This window comes from Sciurus carolinensis, chromosome 7 (genome assembly GCF_902686445.1).
Source record: "Sciurus carolinensis chromosome 7, mSciCar1.2, whole genome shotgun sequence".
NCBI classification, from domain to species: Eukaryota; Metazoa; Chordata; class Mammalia; order Rodentia; family Sciuridae; genus Sciurus; species Sciurus carolinensis.
The window spans coordinates 119,964,014-119,983,299 of NC_062219.1; the positions used below are offsets into that span (position 1 = coordinate 119,964,014).

General features: G+C 40.4%; 1 protein-coding gene across 11 annotated transcripts in view; it reads right to left on the reverse strand.

Annotated features, from left to right (window-relative positions):
* The window catches only part of Anks1a (ankyrin repeat and sterile alpha motif domain containing 1A), a 193,316-nt gene that overhangs the window by 151,025 nt on the left and 23,005 nt on the right, over positions 1 to 19,286 (reverse strand). The gene's annotated exons all lie outside the window — the stretch shown is intronic.

The following is a 19,286-nucleotide window of genomic DNA, read 5'->3' on the forward strand; positions in this document are numbered from 1 at the left end:
CTCCTCCTTCAAGGGTTACAGCCCCATGCCCCTTCCCTGACCCTCTGCACACAAAAACAAGGACTACCATATCTATGTGTTAGGCACTTTGCCAAGGGCTGCAACCATATTATGGTAGCCCATTATCCATGGGGAATCTATTCCAAGACCTCTTGTGGATGCCTGAAATTGTGGATGGTACTGTTTTTTCTTATACATACTTAACTATGATGAAGTTTAAGTTAGGCACAATAAAAAATTAACAACAATAACATAATGAAACAGAATAGACTGTAATAAAAGTTATTTAAAGCTTTATGAGTAGGTTCCAGAATTTTCCATGTAATATTTTTGGACTGCAGTTGACCATAGGTAACTGAAACCGAAAAAGGCAAAATACAGATAAAAGGAGACTTATCATATATTGTTTAATTTTTGCACTGTCCTGTAAAGTAGGTACTTCTTATACCCATTTACAAGATGAAGAAACAAGAGTATTAGAGAAATAACTTACCCAAGAAGCCTACAAAGAGTACAGTCGTGTGTCACTTAACAGTGGGAACGTTCTGAGACATGCACCGTTCATTAATTTTGTTGTGCAAACATCAGAGTGGCCTTATCACCTAGATAATATGGGCCACACATAACATGGCTTTTTTCATTTGTTTGTTTTTGGAATCAGGTCTCACTGTATTGCCCAAGCACACCTTGAATTCCTGGGCCCAAGTGATTCTCCAGCCTCAGTCTCCTGAGTGCTGGGACTACAGGTACACACAACCATGCCTGGCTGATATGGCCTCTGGATATAATCGAGAGACCTGATAAACACAAGATGTATAAGGCTGCTGCCAGTGTAACACAGCATACTGTTTTACAGTAAATGGGATTTTTGTTTGTTTGTTTGTTTGTTTTTTGCAGTTCTGGGGATTTGAACCCAGGGACTTGCACTTGCAAGGCAAGCACTCTACCAACTGAGCTATATCCCCAGCCCAGTAAACGGGATTTTTTAAAATATTTTTTTAGTTGTCAATGGAACTTTTATTTATTTTTATGTGGTGCTGAGTATCAAACCTAGGGTCTCACACAAGCCAGGCAAGCACTCTACCACTGAGCCACAACTCCAGCCTCCTGTAAACTTTGTTTTTAAATAAGCAAAGGAGTACGCTCTAAAATAACAAAAGTATAGTAAATACATAAGCCAGTAATATCCCTTATCATAATCAAGTGTATTGATATAGCAAGGGTATTGTATATATTGCTTTGCACATAACTGTTTTTGCATTATTTTTATGACTGGCAGTTGCACGTTTATTTACACCAACATGACACAAACAAATAATGCCTTATGCTCTCTTACAATGGCTACATCAGCACTAAAAAATGGAAATTTTCAGTTCCATTATAACCTTATGGGACCGCTGTTGTATATATGGTCCCTCATTGACAACCATCCTTATGTGGCCTATAACTGTACTACTGATTAGACATTTGACTCCAGAGTTCTAAGCCATGGCCATCACTGCTCTTCTCAGTACCGTATACCCTAGTGGAGTATGCTCTCTCCTCTGGACTTCCATTTTATTTTATCACTTAATAATAAAAAGTGATATGTTTGCCTGCATATACATATATGCATGTATTACATGATGGGTGTGTGTATCTTTCCAGACTCCAGCTTCTTGAGAACAAGGTCCATTCTGTGAGATTCCTCTTTGCTTCCACTTGGCGTTCAGCACAGTGACCTGCACACAGTCTTAGATAAAATGTCTGATGAACAGACTGTCTGTCAGTTTTAAGCTTTGTTTTTCAAAGAGTAGCTTCTTATGAAACTCTGACCATCAAGGAATTTCCTTATCTGCGTGTCATGAGGAATAAATTTCACATAACAAAGGGGCCACCGATCCTATACATGTTGGGGATGGAATGAATAAAAAGTGAGGGGACTGGACATGCTTTAGGAGCCATTCTTCCTGTTACAACGCCTGAGGGACTTACAGGAATCAGGGGCTGAGGGTTGGTTTGAAATTACGGCAGCACTTTGACCATTAAAGGAAGGAAATACGTTGGAGGCACTGGACAGACTTTGAAAAGACCTGGCAACGGAAGCAAACAAGCGGCTTCCGTTGGCCTTGAAGAAATACAGAAAAGCTGATGATAATGACCTCAACACTGTCTCCTGGGTCATCAACAGTTACGAGGACTGAAATTTCACTAGCCCTTGGCAATCACAGCCAGGGTGTTCCCATCTGCTGCACTGTGTACCTATCTGTTCCCACTGTGAAGACAGGTCTGGTCAGTGTGTGTGGCCCCCCAGTGTTTCCACCCCCATGGCAGTGGAGGTTGGCTCCCAACCAAATTCCCCGCTGGCAGTGGGAGCTGGTTGGCATATGCTCACTCTGGTCTCAGGTTCTAAGCACTCTGAACCAAGTTCCTCAAACCCCCTTACCAGCCCAGCTGCTGGGACACACTAATCTGCATCACCACTTCTCCAGAGGAGTGTTTTTAATAAGAACTTGCACCTTCTTTCTTTCAAGGTTCTCCTTACACAGATGGTAGCCAGACACAGGAAGTGTTGATGAAATTTTTGATATTTTAAAGTTGGTGTATATTTTACCCACTGGGTCTTTTTGCAACATATACTAATTAAAAACATTTATGCCTTCAGGATTTGTTTTAAAGTGTCAAGACAACTAAAACTATAGGAAAGAGGAGCCCTAGTGTTTTAAGCGGTTTCCCTTCTCATAATCAAGTGAAAATGAAAAAGTCTATCAGTATCACCAAGTCCCAGCTCTCCATCTCATCTCAGCAGATTCTAATACAAACTAATGTCAGGGCAGTCTGCTTTTGATTTGGAAGCCAGGGCGTTAAAAAATGTAAACCAGCCCATTCCTGTCCAAAGAAGCATGAAAACCAAGTCCAAACTCCAAGCATGTCCAACAGACAAAACTCAATTTTCTTACATTAGAGTAAACGTGAATGGCCTCATATGGTCACTATTTTAAGAGGGGAAGTAGAAACTGAGAAAAGTAGAAAACTGAGCAGCAGAATGTTTGAAAAAGTAAATCACAGCAGTCTTATAAATAAAAGGGGATGGGGAAAGAAGAGAGTAAGGCCTGGGGGTAGTGGAAGAAAAGAGAAGGGAATAAGACAAGATTGTTTGAGCTGAGATGTTGACAGGTTTTTTTTTTTTTTTTTTTTTTTTCCTTTAAATGCCTTAGCCAAAAGAAACAGGTTTCACATGTGTACGAGCAAGCGAAGCTTGGTTCAGAGCCAACTTGTCACGAAGCCCAGTTTCCAGCATTTACGACAAGGCAAAGATGCAAGGATTTTACTCTTGCATGAAGTTCCAGGAAAGGAAATGTAGGCAAGACCCCTGAGCTCCATGCAACTGCAAATGAGAAAATGGACAATAACCAGGTAGGGTCCTTAAGCAATGCCGAAGTTATCTAAAGCTAATGAAGTTCGAGGCAAGTTCCAAAGACTTCAATGCATTAAAAAGAACAATTTCATCTAGGGAAAATGAGGGCTTCCTTCCTTATCAGCTCTCTGGAAAATGCTTTGATTTGTAGAGTATGAAAGAAAAAAACAGTTTTCAACTCTAATATATATAGTAGCTTGATTGATTATTCTATTTTCCCTTTCTCTACTCAACCCTCCTGACACCATGATAACCTAAAGTCACAATTTCTGGAATGACAACCCTAAAACTTCAGCTACCAACTGCCCTTTTCAAAGAAATCCACAAGACTCTCAAATTTATACAAATGTGTGTGTATATATAATATAAATATATATTTTACATATGATAATATATAAATATATATGCTTATATATTTCAATATTGCTAGAGATGGAACCCAAAACTCCCTGCATACTAGGCAAACACTCTACCACTGAGCTATATCATACCCCCAGCCATGAAAACAATTTTTAATTTTTAAAATTCCACCCAATTTGTTATTCTTTTCCCTCAAAACATTAGCCCTGACAACTCTTTTGGAACATGTTAGTCAGATCCATAAAATAATTGCAAGAAACCAGATACCAATATGATATCCAAGGAAATCAAATGTTTAAAGCAAGATTTCGCTTCCAGAACACTGAAACAGTTTTCCCATGTATAAATCCAAAAGAGGCTTCTTCCCGTCACTTTGTGCATGACCCCTCAGTCATTCTGAATTTAAAATTGTTTTGTTTCCCATTGCTAATAATTGATTTTAAAAAATCTGCTAGCCAATAACATTTAGTCAACAAAAGTAATGACAAAATTATTTGTAACATAAATCTAAATTCCAGGGTGTCAAATAAAACTTTCAAAAAGGGACTACTCTTAAAATTCCACAATAAAAAGGCACGTAGACCAATATAAATATGGCCAAAGAATTTGAAGACATCGTTTCAAAGATTTATAAGTGGCTAATAAACATATGAAAAGATGTTCAATATCATTATTTATGAAGGAAATGCAAATTAAAATCACATTATATAGCCAAATGTGCTGGTGCACACCTATAGTCCCAGCTACTTGGGAGTCTGGGATCAGGAGTTTGGAGCCAGACTGAGCGACAGAACAAGAACCAAACTTAAAAAACAAAACAAACCAAAAACTATGTACCCACTGGGATAGCTAAAATAAAATAGATAAACAACAAGTGTTAGTGAGTATGTGGAGAAATTGTGACTCTCATATATTGCTAGTGGGATAGTATAATGATGTAGTCACTTTGGAAAAAAACTTGATGGTCGGTCTTGGGTTGTAGCTCAGTGGTAGAATGCTCGCCTAGCATATGTGAGGCACTGGGTTCAATTCTCAACATTGCATATAAATAAATAAAATAAAGGTTTGCTGGCAACCAAAAATTTTTTTTTAAAAAACTTTGATGGTCTTCAAAAAATTAAATACAGAATTACCATATAATTCAGCAATTTACCCCAAGAAACATGAAGGCATACATCTATACAAAACCTTGTACATGGATGTTCAAAGCATTATTCATAAAAGCAAAATATGGAAATAATCTAAAATTTTCAAACAAATAAAGAACAAATTATGGTATAGCCACACGATGGAACATTATTTGGCAACTAAAAAGAAATACCGATACATGCTACACCATGGATGAATCTCAAAAATATTATACTAAGTAAAAGAATCCAAGCACAAAAGGCCACTTGTTATATGACTACACATATATGAAATGTCTAAATAGGCAAACCTATAGAGACATAAAGTAAATCAGTGGTTGCCTCAGGTTGAGGAGACTGGAGGAAAATGGGAAGTGAATTCTAATGTCAGGGTTTATTTTGGGGGTGACTAAAAATGTTCCAAAACTGGACTGTGATGATGGTTGCACAACTCTGTGGATGCAGTATACAACTGAACTGTATTCTTACACATAGAAAATCCTGCAATATGTGACATATATTTCAAAAAAGCTGTTTTTTAAAAAAAGAATACACTATATGAATTGTAGGTACAACCAAGTTAAAAAGTTAAAAGACCCACATACACAGGAACTTTTATCTACTATCACACATACCTTTACCTACTATTGTAGGAATCAGAAACTCCAGCTAGAAGGGACCTGCAAAAGCATCTAAACCAGTCTGCTCATTTTACATATGAAAAGGCTATGGTCAAAGGGAGATTTGGGCAAAAGGAGATTTACACTGTCCAAAGTAGAACTGAAGACAGACCTGAAGTCAAAGCCTGGGGGAGCATTTGCATAGCATGTGCAAGGCTCTGGATTCGATCCCTAGCATTGAAAAAAACAAACAAAACAAAAACACCTAATCCTGTGCAGAAACAAAAGCAAGAATCAATAACTGGGACAGATTCAAACTAAATAGCTTTCTCTCAGCAAAGGAAACTATCAGCAATGCGAAGAGAGAACCTACAGAGTGGGAAAATATCTTTGCCACTCATACTTCAGATAGAGCACTAATTTCCAGAATATACAAAGAACTCAAAAAACTCTACACCAAGTATACAAATAATCTAATCAACAAATGGGCTAAGGAAATGAACAGACACTTCACAGAAGATCTACAAACAATCAAAAAACATATGAAAAAATGTTCACCATCTTTAGTAATAAGAGAAATGCAAATCAAAACTACACTAAGATTCTATCTCACCCCAATTAGAATGGCGATTATCAAGAATACAAGCAACAATAGGTGTTGGAGAGGATGTGGGGAAAAAGGTACACTCTTACATTGCTGGTGGGGCTGCAAATTAGTGCAGCCACTCTGGAAAGCAGTGTGGAGACTCCTTAGAAAACTTGGAATGGAACCACCATTTGACCCAGCTATCCCACTCCTTGGCCTATACCCAAAGGACTTAAAATCAGCATACTACAGAGATACAGCCACATCAATGTTCATAGCTGCTCAATTCACAATAGCCAGACTGTGGAACCAACCTAGATGTCCTTCAATTGATGAATGGATAAAGAAACTGTGCTATATAAATACAATGGAATATTACTCAGCTTAAAGAATAATAAAATTATGGCATTTGCAGGCAAATGGATGAAATTGGAGAATATCATGCTAAGTGAGATAAGTCAATCTCAAAAAACCAAAGGACAAATGATCTCGCTGATAAGTGAATGATGACACATAATGGGGGGTGGGAGGGGGGCAAGAATGGAGGAAGGAGGGACTGTTTAGAGGGAAAAGAGGGGTGGGAGGGGTGGGGGGAAGGAAAAAATAACAGAATGAATCAAACATCATTACCCTATGTAAATGTATGATTATGCAAATTGTATGCTGTTACTCCATGTACAAACAGAAACAACATGTATCCCATTTGTTTACAATAAAAATAAATTAAAATTAAAAAAAAAAAACACCTAATCCTGTGCAGATCCTTTAACCTCTATATCTTAAAAATTTAGTTATCCAACTGGCCATTGGAGGCCTCCTTTACCAACAATGTACCTCATCCCTTCTCTAGAGGCTGTCAAACATTCTAAGGTGAACTTCTATCTGTAGTGTCTGTCCATTAAATTTTGAATATCAAAAAAACTAGTCACACTAGTTTTCACTATAAGAAAGACTATAAGTCTTTCACTATTTTGTACTTCTTACTCACCTATTTTCCTGCCCATCAACTCTTTGGAAGTGTCCACAGCAGAAAAAGTTGTTTGTTTGCCTGGGTGTGAATTTTCCCAGACTTGCATATAAATTACAGGGAACCTTCTGGGTGGAGGAAAGAATACTAGGCACACGACTTCATCCCTTGCCCCCGACTGCTTAGAAGTAAAGTTTTACAATACATTTCTACCTCTAGTCATTTTTTTTTTTTGTTTAAAGACCATGGGTTTTTAAATTTTTTTTCTAATTATAAATGGACACAATGGCTTTATTTTATTTATTTATTTTTATGTGGTGCTGAGGATCAAACCCAGTGCTTCACACATACCAGGCAAGTGCTCTACAACTAAGCTACAACCTTAGCCTTCCCCTCTAGTCATTTAAGATTTAAATACCACTTAGGACTGTGGCTTCAAGAAAAAATGTTATTTAATGGAGTAAAAAAGAAGGGTCCACTGACAAAATACAACTTGCTTCTGAGAACTCTTAAAGCTAAGAAGACATGGAGGTCCAAGATAAAAACAGTCTTTGCTTGAGATAAGCATATAACTCTTCTCTCAATATAGGAACATTGAAGAAGGGTCATTTCTGATTAGCAACTTATCATCTAAAAAGGGGATCCAGTTGCATCTGTGGCAGTGATCATGGGAATGAGGGGGGAAATGATATTTAATAGGAGATACAATATTTCCAAGTTTGCAAAGAAAAATGTAGTTAATTTAAATGAGAGTTATTGTTTAAAAGCAGAACAACTAGCTTCACCAGAGAGGAGAAGAACAGGAGAAAAGACAAAGGAAGGGAGAGACAAATTAGACCCCCATAGGCCATTCATCCCACTCTCCTCCAATTCTGTGCAGTAGAGTTAGCACCCCCTTTTTGCACAAAGGGAATCTGGGATTTGGAAGAATTAAACTGCCTGCCCAGGTCACACAAAGTATGCAGCAGGGCTGGAATCTGAACCCATTCTGCTGGGCTCCTCAGTCTGAGCTGGCAGCTCCACAGGAACATCCACTCACCGTCCTGAAGTGGAGGCTTCTCTCTCACATTCCTCCCTCTGTGCTGTAGACTTACGCTGCTGACCCTCCAAACACAACCCAGGAGAGCTGCGCCCACCACCCCCTTGCCAGGACACCCCACAATAAAGTAATGAGAAAAGACTAAAGACTATTATTAAAAACAAAATTATGAATATTCCAAAAGATTTGGAGAGTATGTAGAATAATTGGGAAATGGTCACATTAGATAATGGAAACCAACTTTCTGTGCTGGAAACTACCCACTGGTACAACAGAAAAGAAGACTAATAACTTTAATTTAGTAAAATAAGTCTTAAGGAATCTAAAGTGGAAAAGAAGGAAGAGAGCACTAGCTATAAATGAAAGATAACTAAAAAGAAAAGTTTCACTCATGAATTTCAGAACTCAAACAGCAGGAACATGGGATGGAGAATTAGCCAGAACTATAGGGGAAATAAGTAAGAGAGAAAGACCTAAAAGATACAGCACTTTTTAGGGGGTTGGGCCTCATAACTTATAAGTCATGGTTAATCAGTATGGTCTTTATAATAAAGAGAGAGGTAGAATATTTCAGAAGGATAAAGAAAAAAATTTAAACAAAGAAACAGATGGCTAAGTACTCCAAATGACAATAATGAAAAACAAAACTGGCTGGGCAAGTGGCATGTGCCTGTGATCCCAGTTACTCAGGAGGCTGAAGCAGGAGAGCAGCAAGTTCAAGGCCAGCCTGGGCAACTTTTATTTTGAGACCAGGCCTCAAATAAAATAAAATGAACAGGGAGTATGGCTCAGTGGTAGAGTGCTTGCATACTACATGCAAGGCCCTGAATTCAATCTCCAGTACCAAAAAAACAAAAAGAAAGAAAAGAAAACCTCCCACTAGACTACCTACCTGGATGCAAACTGTGCTCAGGTAAACAGAAGGGGAACCAAGTCACTCAGCTGGCATATCTGCAGATATGTTTCAGAAAAATGGGAGACTTTCCAGGCAACTAGCTACTAAACAGGGAAATCAAACATGGGTGGAATACATTTGTTCATTCATCTTTTCTAATCTTATCAAGCCCCTACCATGCAAGATACTTTCGTTTATGAAAGTCAAAAGTACATGAAATCTAACAAAGTGGGACTAAATGAAACCACCACCACCACACAAGAAGTATTGAAAGCCTGCTAGTACTGATAACACTGAGTAGTACGACATTCTCAATATTATTCTAAGTGCTTTAGAGTAACACCTTTATGGAGAGATAAGCATTATATATTCATAATTTTTCTTTTTTTCTTTTTCTTTCTTTTTCTTTCTTTTTTCTTTTTCTTTTTCTTTTTTTTTTTTTTTCCATACTGGAGAATGAAACAAGGGTACTTTACCACAGAGTTACACTGCTAAATAGCCAAGGTTGGCCTTAAACTTGTGATCTTCCTGCTCGGCCTCTCAAGTGACTTGGGATTACAGGTGCACACCACCTCGCCTGATTAACAACTTCTTTAATAGCACTCAAGAGAGGGAACAGAACACCTTCAAAGTGGTGGCTCTAGCTCACAGAAGGAAGGCTATAAAACAGGATGAGCCCTGGAACCAGACTGCTAGGAATCAAATCCCAGCTGCATCAATACAAGATGTGCAACTCTGGGTAAGCTGCAAGACCATGCCAGGCCTCAGGGTCTTCATCTACAAAATAGGGTGGCAACTGCATTCTCCTCATAGGGACAGCTGTGAAGATTAAAGGAGGCAGAATATGGAAAGTATAACTGTGCATGCCACAAAACAGTGAGCAGAAAAAGAGGAGGAAAAAACACTACTCTAAAAAGAGTAATCACGAGACTGAGAGACAAAGCAAGCTTGGATAAGTCCTCGCCCCTATTCGCCCTGCTGTGATAATGCTTTTATTAGGAATTTGGGCTGCAGCCTTAGCCTAGGGGAAACCAGGGTTCTTCCTTATCATAAAATTTCAGCTTGCCTGTGACAAAGTGCTCCTGACAGAGAGATTCCAAGCATGAAAATCTGAATCCTTTCAGATGATCCTGCAAGGCTTGGGACGTTCAAAGACTGTTCCCTTCTTCCACTATGCTTTGTCCTTTGCTGTCTCAAAAGTAATCACTGTTGGTACTTAACCATGGCCTAACCGAAAGAGCTATGCAGAGATCTGAAAACAGCTGAAGCCTGTGGTTCATGAATACAGAAATGGGAAGACAACATTCCCAGTTCCCATCAAGGCTCAGAGGTTCCCTTATGGAAGGAACCGAAACCCCACTGTACACTCTGAAACCCTGTGGGTCAAGAGGATCAGAGGGAATGGGCAGAAAAGTTGTGCAACAGCTACCGGGAAGCAAGCGCTAGGAACATGTCAGTCTTGCCTGCTGCTCCCAGATACCAGAGCCCTGAAGAAGCCATCTCAGTTTGGAGAGGGGCTCCTCCAGGGGTTCCTCTAGGTTGTAAGGAACCAGTAAAGAACTGTTCTCTTGCTTGTCACTAAATCTTGTCCTAATATGCTCTCCTCCTGACTCTTATCCCTCTGACCAGTTTTTCACATAGTCATTTACACAGGATGCCACCCACGAGCCTCCATCAGCCATCAAATCCTGTACTTCACAGTACTGTTTCAAAACACCACCTACATGTACCCCTTCCTCTTTATTCCCGCAGTCATCACCTAGTCTAGACCCAAATGTGTAATCTATCAGAACGGCTTCCTGGCCAGCCTCCAGCTCCTATCAGTTCCTCACTTCCGTATAAATCCATACTTGACGCATTTGCTTGAACTTCCAGTTCCTTCTATCATTTCACAGCTCAGAAACCGTGGTGGCCTCAATAGTCCCCTGGGGTCCCTCCACAAAAGCTCATCTTTAGTCCCACCCCCTAAATCACATACCGGTCTAATTTTCCATCATCCCAGTTTCCTTATGGCTTCTAACACACAGCAGATACCTTCTTTCTTCTGCATCCTACGAACGCTGCTCCCTGGCCTGCAACACCATCTCCAACTGTCTCTCAGTCTGACTCAAAACTTCACCCATTCTAAGACCCATCAAGGAAGCCTCTCCTGACCACACCTCCCTTAACATACCTCCAGCTTCTGATTCCCTGGCATTTATCATCTATACCACACCATTTAATGTCATAATATTACTGAGTACTTGACATGTACCAGGCACCAACCCAAGTGTTCTACGATTATTTGACCCTTACAACAATTTGATGGCATTATTCTCATTTTATAAACGGACAAACTGAGGCAAGATAGGTTAAACGGCCCAAGGACACACAAGCAGGAACAACCCGGTGCAGAGTCCATATTTGTATCCACTTTACAATAATTATAACCTGCTTCATATTGCACCATAATTATAAGTTGCTCAACAGTGGGATCCATGTCTCTACTGCCCACAGCCAAGTCCCAAAGCTGCTAATACTCTATAAGGGATGATAGGAAACAAGTTCGGGCCCCCATTCAGGGACTGGTCCTGGAGCCTAGCAGCAGCTAAAAGAGCAGCTTTTCCCCTCCTGCAAGGTAGGGGGTGGGGAACACCAGGGTAACAGGCCATGAATAAGCTGGAGCGCTTCTTAAATAACTCATAACTGACATGAGTGTGCCAACATGAAATCCACCTCAAGTACAGAGAAAGAACACACTTTGTCTTTTCCTGCGCATTTTGCACCTCCAAAGGCCACAACGCAAGGGCCTAGAATGCTATGATGAGAAGTATTCGTTTTAAGGTATTCAAATTAGCTGTATGACAAATTGGAAGGGTTCACAAAACAATACAAAAGGATCCATTTGGCAACTCTATGAATAAGAGAGGTTGGGAACACCATGCTTTCTGAGTCCTCTAAAGAAGCTTCTTGGAAATTCTCTTTCTCCCTTAAACACTTCCAATCCCAGGCACAGATGGTCAAGGTAGGGTTTTACAGCTGCCTCAGGGAACTTTTCCAAGCTGCTGCCGCCAAGAAAATGGGGGCTGGACTCTGAAAGTCCAAGAACCCAGAGCGCCCCACCTTTCTCACAGGTAAACATCCTCCACCTGTGTCCTCTTTCTGGATGACACACCAGTGGCCTGGAACGTGAAAGCTTCTTTACCCTAATAGCGATCATCAGAAGATACAAACCATACCAGGAGAACTACACAAATCCACTCTCAGCTATATTTCCTTCATATAAGTTGAGGACAAGTTAATATATATAACAAGACCTGCCCCAGGATTCTACTGACACAAAGTTGCCCTAGATTCTCCAACTCCTGGAGAGAAGGTTCTTCCTCCATGTGTTATTACCTAAGCCTTTTTCATGCTTCCTCAGCTATTACTCTAGAAAGGTTCTAAATTTTCTACACAGCTACCCCTAGTCCACAAGATTACTCTTCTATCACACACAGAATGTACAAAGGCCTGAAGCCCAATGCCAGGCTCATTATCTGCTCAAAGCCACTGCCTAACCAGACTCCCCTTCCAGTCAACCTTGATGTCACTTGCCATATAAGACTTTAGGAAAACATTCCAACAGCAGAAACTGGGGGAAGGGATGACCCTACCTTGGGGGCAAAATATACTAAAAGAGCATTTGTGGAAAGCCCTTAAAAATGGGTTTTAAGTAAGAGGTTGCTAAGACAGTCAAGGCTTCTGAGAAAAACAAAAGGATAATGTGAAACTATAATACAGAATGGTATGGTACTGAGAATTAGAAGTCCTCTTGTGAATTAACTTAAGGAAGGAATATGAGAACACTTAAAAGTCCAATAGAAATAAATATTATAGTAACAATGGAGTTGCCTATTTTAAAACACCAGGCTTCAATAGAAAAGGGGGGAGGGCAAGAGACCTACAAGATTGGGTAAAATAAGCGCTTGCTGCTTGGGAAAAAAAAAAAAAAGTGATACTAGAGGCAATTAAGACTCTTCTAAAATCAGGTGATATGAATTAAAGTAGTAACAGTTCTCTGCCTCTGTCTCTCATTTTGTCTCCACCTCCACCTCCTTTATCATTTCAGACAGAGTTTCTAGACAAGGCAAGAGCCACCCATTTGGAAATCCAAAAGCCCCTGTAGTAATGTTTGCCAAACCACACACAGAAATAGCAGTGTTGCAGGGAAATATGAAGCTTAAACAAATTACCCCAAGGAATGTTTCCTTAGAGTCATTCTGAGAAAAACAGGAAAATGCATTTGTAGCAGCTTTTGGGATGGCAGCTACATTCATCCTGTAGAAGCTTCTGGGAGCTGGGAATGTGTACAAATCTTCAACTATTTTATGAAGACTATAATGAGTATTGAGGGCTAGAATATACAGGTCCTGGAACCTATAAATGCATACTAACAAGAAACCCAAAGATAGTTGAAAGGAAAGCTAAAGGAAAACCTACCTAAAGACCAGACCCCAACCAACTCCTATAAGACTTCATAGGCCTGGCTGGATGGTTCCAATTAACACCCATAAATGTAGGGATGTAGGGGAAAAGAAACACACACACACACACACACATCCTCTCTATTCTATGCCAAGTACAAATAGAGCCTGGGAGGCTGTGGGGCCAAGCCAACATTTCAATATATTCATGACCCACAGAAGTGGCTTTTTAAAAGACCTCTTCTAGATGTCTGAACCTCCTGCCTCCATGAGAAAACTTGGCCATCAGAAAAAAGCAGACACCCTTTAAACAACCTGCAGGCTCTCTGAGTGTGCAGCAGCTGGGGGTAGTGGGGGATAGTCCAAGCAGCAAGCAGCAAGATAGAGCCCAATACTGGACACAACACAGGCACTAAAAGAAGGGTCAAAGAGTTGATCCACATTTCCTCTCTCCATCTGAATTCAGGAATCCTTTCCTCTGGTCTCACTGGAAGAGAAGTACCTCTCTTCTCAGGTTCTATGTCCCCTATCATCTGTTTGCTCAATTACTCCATGATGTGGTTTGGCAGAACCCAATTTAAAATCATCAACCAAGCAGCCATCTGAGCTTGAGCAAGTTGCTTAAAAGCTCTGTTTCCCCAGTTATAAGAGATAGTTTCATATCCACTTCCCAGAGTTGCTGTGCATAACTAGGACAGAATAGGAAATGTGTGTCCCCCAGTTCCTGGCATGCATAAGCACTGTGTGTGTGGCAACTATTAACATTATCCCTGCCTCTTCAGTTCCTCCCATTCCATCAGGTCTGGCATTGCTTTCAGATGTGGTCAGAACAGACCTCCTGACAAAGAAAAAAGGCTTCTTGATCCCCTGGCCCCTCAAGCTGCCATCCTGTTCAATTCTTCTCGTCCCTGCCAAACTTTAAAAGTCAATGTCCTACACCTGGTACCCTGACGGTGGACTCACTACCATTCTCTGCGTAATCCTGGGGGCAGTCATTGCCTTTCCCTCACCCTAACAGAGCACACCCGATCACCAAACTCACTTTCTGCTTCCATTTTCCTTGCTCTGAAGCATTCCACAGCATTGGCCTTTATGGACTCCTCTGGTTTTTGCTGGATCCTTCTGTGGTAGACTTTCTGGATCCTTTCTTTTACCCTGAGCGTGAGGAAAGGCTTGGGGTTCTGCATTCAGTACCCTCTTTCTCTGCACAAGCATGCTCTTGGGGGGCAGACATGTTCACAGCAGAACCTATCTTATCTTCCATTAAGATGAGTCCCAGGGCTGGGGTTGTGGCTCAGTGGTAGAGTGCTTGCCTCGCATGTATAAGGAACTGGGTTCAATCCTCAGCACCACATATAAATAAATAAAATAAAAATCCACTGACAACTAAAAAATTTAAAAGAATAATGAGTCCCAGAGCTACATCCTGCAAGGATACATTTGACCTCTATGAAATTACTGAAACAGACAGGTGTGCAGATCAAGGTGGAAAGGCAATGTCTGTGGAAAAACAACATGTGAAAATGATAGCTTGAATTGGTACATCTACAAAATGTCTAAATTTCTGATGATGTCACCAGTCCTGACAAGTATGGGATGCTTAGGAATGTAGGCACTGGAGCCAGACCCAACACTGACTCATTCACTTACTAGCTCTACAGACTCAGACATGTTACTCAGCCTCCCTGGCCTCAACTCCCTCATCTGTAAAATGGGAATCACAGTACCAAAGCATATGTCACTTTGTGCCATTTTGAGGTACTTATAAAGGACTGGTACTTAAGATATAAGTGTGCAAGAAATTTCAGTTGCTATTGCCCTTGTCTTATTCTTATATTCAGAGCTTTACTCAAAAAAGCATGTTGGTGAAGATGTCTCAACACAGACAAGAAGAATGATCCACATTGCTAACAGAGTAAGGAACAGTGTTTGAATTACCTGCCTAAAATAACCTAGAGGAGGGTAAGGATTTATTCAGAACATTTAATATGTTCTTCCAAGTCTCCCCACAAATCTCTAAAGCCGTTAACATTTACCATGAAATATTTCTGGTTCTTATACTAGTCAGTAGTTGCAGCAACACTGAATCTGCAGTTTGAATAAACAGACCCACATCCAAAAAGAACCTCAAGATTTTTTTTTCTTGGCAGTGCTGGGAATGGAACTCAGAGCCTCAAGCATACTAGGCAAGAACTTAACCACTGAGCCACACCCCCAGCCTAACCTCAAGATTTTGTGACTTAAGATACTGTAAACTCGAAATATCAGTTGTTTTGATAAGTCATTACCTACACCATCTTTTGATCAGAACACTTCAGGTAATACTAAGTCTCTTGGAGAATATAAGTTACCACATACCTACACTTTCAAAACATTTTCTAAAATAATAAAACTTTCTAAAAGATGCTAACATTTTTGAAAGACATGAAATAAAAAATGAAGAGTCTCTCTACTTCTTTGTCCTATATAATCGAGGTCTTAACAGAATTTCACATCTGTAAGAAACCCTGGACATTTCTGAAGCCCAGCCTTCCTCAGCTGCTACACCTGGAATGGTCTTCTGGGTATCCCTGGCTTGGGAGACAGACTGAAGACAAACCAGTTGAGGAAGAGTCCTCTGATGTCCTCAGGTGGTCCTGCCCTACTGCACAAGAAACAGCACAGCAAGTGGTACTGCTCTTCCCAGAACAGGCCTCCCAAGTGGGTGCTTTTAAAAATATGCAAATAGAAAAGTAAAATGTTATAAAATGCTGGAAGTCTAGTGAATCTCAGCTTAAAAAGCAGTCATTATTTTGATTCATTAGCTTAGCCTACTACTTTGAAAGCCAGCCAGTCACAATAAACCCTAGTTTCCAAGACCATGTGTTTTGTTGTTTAAAAATCCAAATTCAGATCAAAATATGGTTTGACCAACAGCATATTTTGATAGAAAGTCTTAACATAGACTATACTTTGGATACATTGTGTAAATTTTCTGTACCGATATGAGATTTTCTGAACCAGGTGGCCACAGGGCATGATTAACTCTATTTTTAACTTTTGGACAAACTAAGAAATGAAACCATAAAAATAGTTGTTTTCTCAGCTCGCCCTGCCCCAAAGTTCCCATGCTTCTGTTTGTCTATAATCCTTATCTGCCTGCATGACAGTCTCATTGTTTTGTGCGACTCAAGTATTGAATTGCACAATATAAGACTCAGGAGCTTCCCTACAGAAAGAAAGAACCCCTTGAAGAGCCGGGGTTGTGGCTCAGTAGTAGCACACTTGCCTAGGACACATGAGGCCCTGGGTTTGATCCTCAGTACCACATAAAAATAAAAAATAAATAAAGGTATTGTGTCCACCTACAACTAAAATATAAATATACATATGAACCCCTTTAATAACCACTTCTTTTCTTTTGTCCCCCTCCCCCCTTGGCAGTACTGGGAATTGAACCTAGGGGTGCATTTCACTGAGCCCAGCCCTTTTCATTTTGAGAGAGGGCCTCACTAAGTTGCTCTGGTTGGCCTTGAACTTGTGATTCTCCTGACTCTGCCTCCCAAGTAGCTGGGATTGGGTGTGCACCACGACACCCAGCTAATGATCACTTCTGAAGTCTAAAGTACAGCACCCTAGAAAAGGGACAGAAGGCTAGGACAGCAGTTACCGACTGGCAGGGAACCAATCAGTCAAGTCTTCAGTAAGGCAGTGGACACAGGAGAAAACAGGATGTATCTTGAAGCCAAGCAGACTCAGAGGAGCGTCCAACTCTGACATTTACTAAGCTGAATGAGTACTTCACATCATTCTTAAACAGGTGTGTTAGCATCTAACTCAGAGGAGTTGAAGATAAATTCAATAAGAACAAATCTAAAGATCCTACTGCAATGCCTGGCACAAAACAGGTTTAATCAGTATCATTTCACACACCTTGGTGCATCTTTAAAAACTGCCCTAATGAGAGGACAATGCCAAAACAGGCAAGTGGACTCATTCATCAATCAATCAGTAACAATTTAATTAGGAACCCTTAAAAAACAAAAACAAATAAACAAAAAAACACCTACCCTAATATCTTCTAGGAGGTGGGAAAGGGAAATAACATCTACTAGGCAATGGGGATATGACTGTGGTCAAGAAATAGATTTTATCTACTTTTAAGAAGGTGGGGGCTGGGGATATAGCTCAGTTGGTTGAGTGCTTGCCTTGCAAGCACAAGACCCTGGGTTCAAATCCCTAGTACCGCAAAAAAAAAAAAAAAAAGAAGGTGGCAGGGCTGGAGTGTGGCTCAATGATAAAGCACTTGTGTAGCATGCTCCAGGGCCAGGGTTCAACCCCTCCTACTCCCCCCCCAAAAAAAAGAAAGAAAAAAGAGAAGATGATGAAGATGAAGAAGCTGGCAGCCTAGATGTGAGTAGAAACAAACAGGGAATTACAATACAGCATAGAAAACACAATGACAGGAATTATAAGCCAGGATCTAGGAGCACAAGCACACAGGAAAGCCTCTCATGAGCAGAATGGGGAAGACTTCCTGGAGGCCACAACATAAAAATGATGATAATAGGCCAGGCATAAGGGCACACACCTGTAATCTCAATTAGTTAGGAGGCTGAGGCGGAGGATCTCAAGTTCAAGGCCAGCCTGGGCAACTAAACATGACCATGTCTCAAAATAAAATTAAAAGAGCTGGGGATGTAACTCAGTGGTACAGTGCTTGCCTAGCATGTGTGAGGCCCTGGGTTCTAACCCCAGTTGCAGGGGTGGGAGGAGACAATAATAGTTGTTAACAAAAAGCTACTCTGTGCAAAGAATATACCAAGTATGCTTATGGGTCACCTAATCTAATTCTCAGAACCACACTGTAAGACAGTTACTATTATTACTGCCATTTTAAAGATGAAACAAAGAGATTAAAAACTTTCAACATTTCCACAACTAGCAAGTGGCAAAGTTGTGTTTTGAATCCACACAGTTTAACTTCAGAATCTAGGCACTTTACTTCCTAGCTACTGCCTTTGTTAAAGGGAGGCCAGAAGCTATCAAAGAGTACAACATGGGAAGTGTTGTAGGCAATGAGGCATATGTTACAGATCTAGCTTCAAGTTAGCATGGGACCATACTCAAGTGATTTGCAAATAGCACTGACTACTGCAGGTACAAAAAGGCACTTAATATTTGTTGAATTAACTGGGCTCAGTGATACACACTTGTAATCCAAGCTGCTTGTGAGGCTGAGGTAGGAGGATTGCAAATTTGAGGTCAGCCTCAGCTCTTAGCAAGATCCTGTCTCAAAATAAAAATAAAAAGGGCTGGGAATGTAGCACAGTGGTAAAGTGACCCTGGCTTCTATCTCCAGTAAAAAAAAAAAAAAAAAAAAAAAAAAAGGGTGCAGGGAGTGAGGGGCTTGGGATGCAGCTCAGTGGTAAAGTGCCTTTGGGTTCAATCCCCAGTACCCACCCACCCCCAAATTCTTTTGTTGTTGAACTAGGTAATGCTGAAGTATCCAGAGCAAAGATAGCAGCAGGGAGCAATGAACAATTGACCGCAAAACCAGAAGTGAAGCAGACTGCAAAAGCCTCAAAGACACAGGAAGGAGTTTGGACTCCAGGCCAGCCATGACCCTGAAAAGGTGCTCTAAGTCAATATTTAATTTTCTTTTAGAAACAACAGTGTTCTGGAGGAAACTTGCCAGTGACTACTTTCTAACTTTTTGCATAAGGAACTAGAAACATAGTTTGCCAACCACAACTGATACTCAGAATTGACTTTTTAAGATAGTATATAAAGTTCAAAATGTAACAGTAACCAGTCTGATTCACATTTAATATGCCACGGCTGCATGGTGTTTTGCTAAAAAAAAAAAAA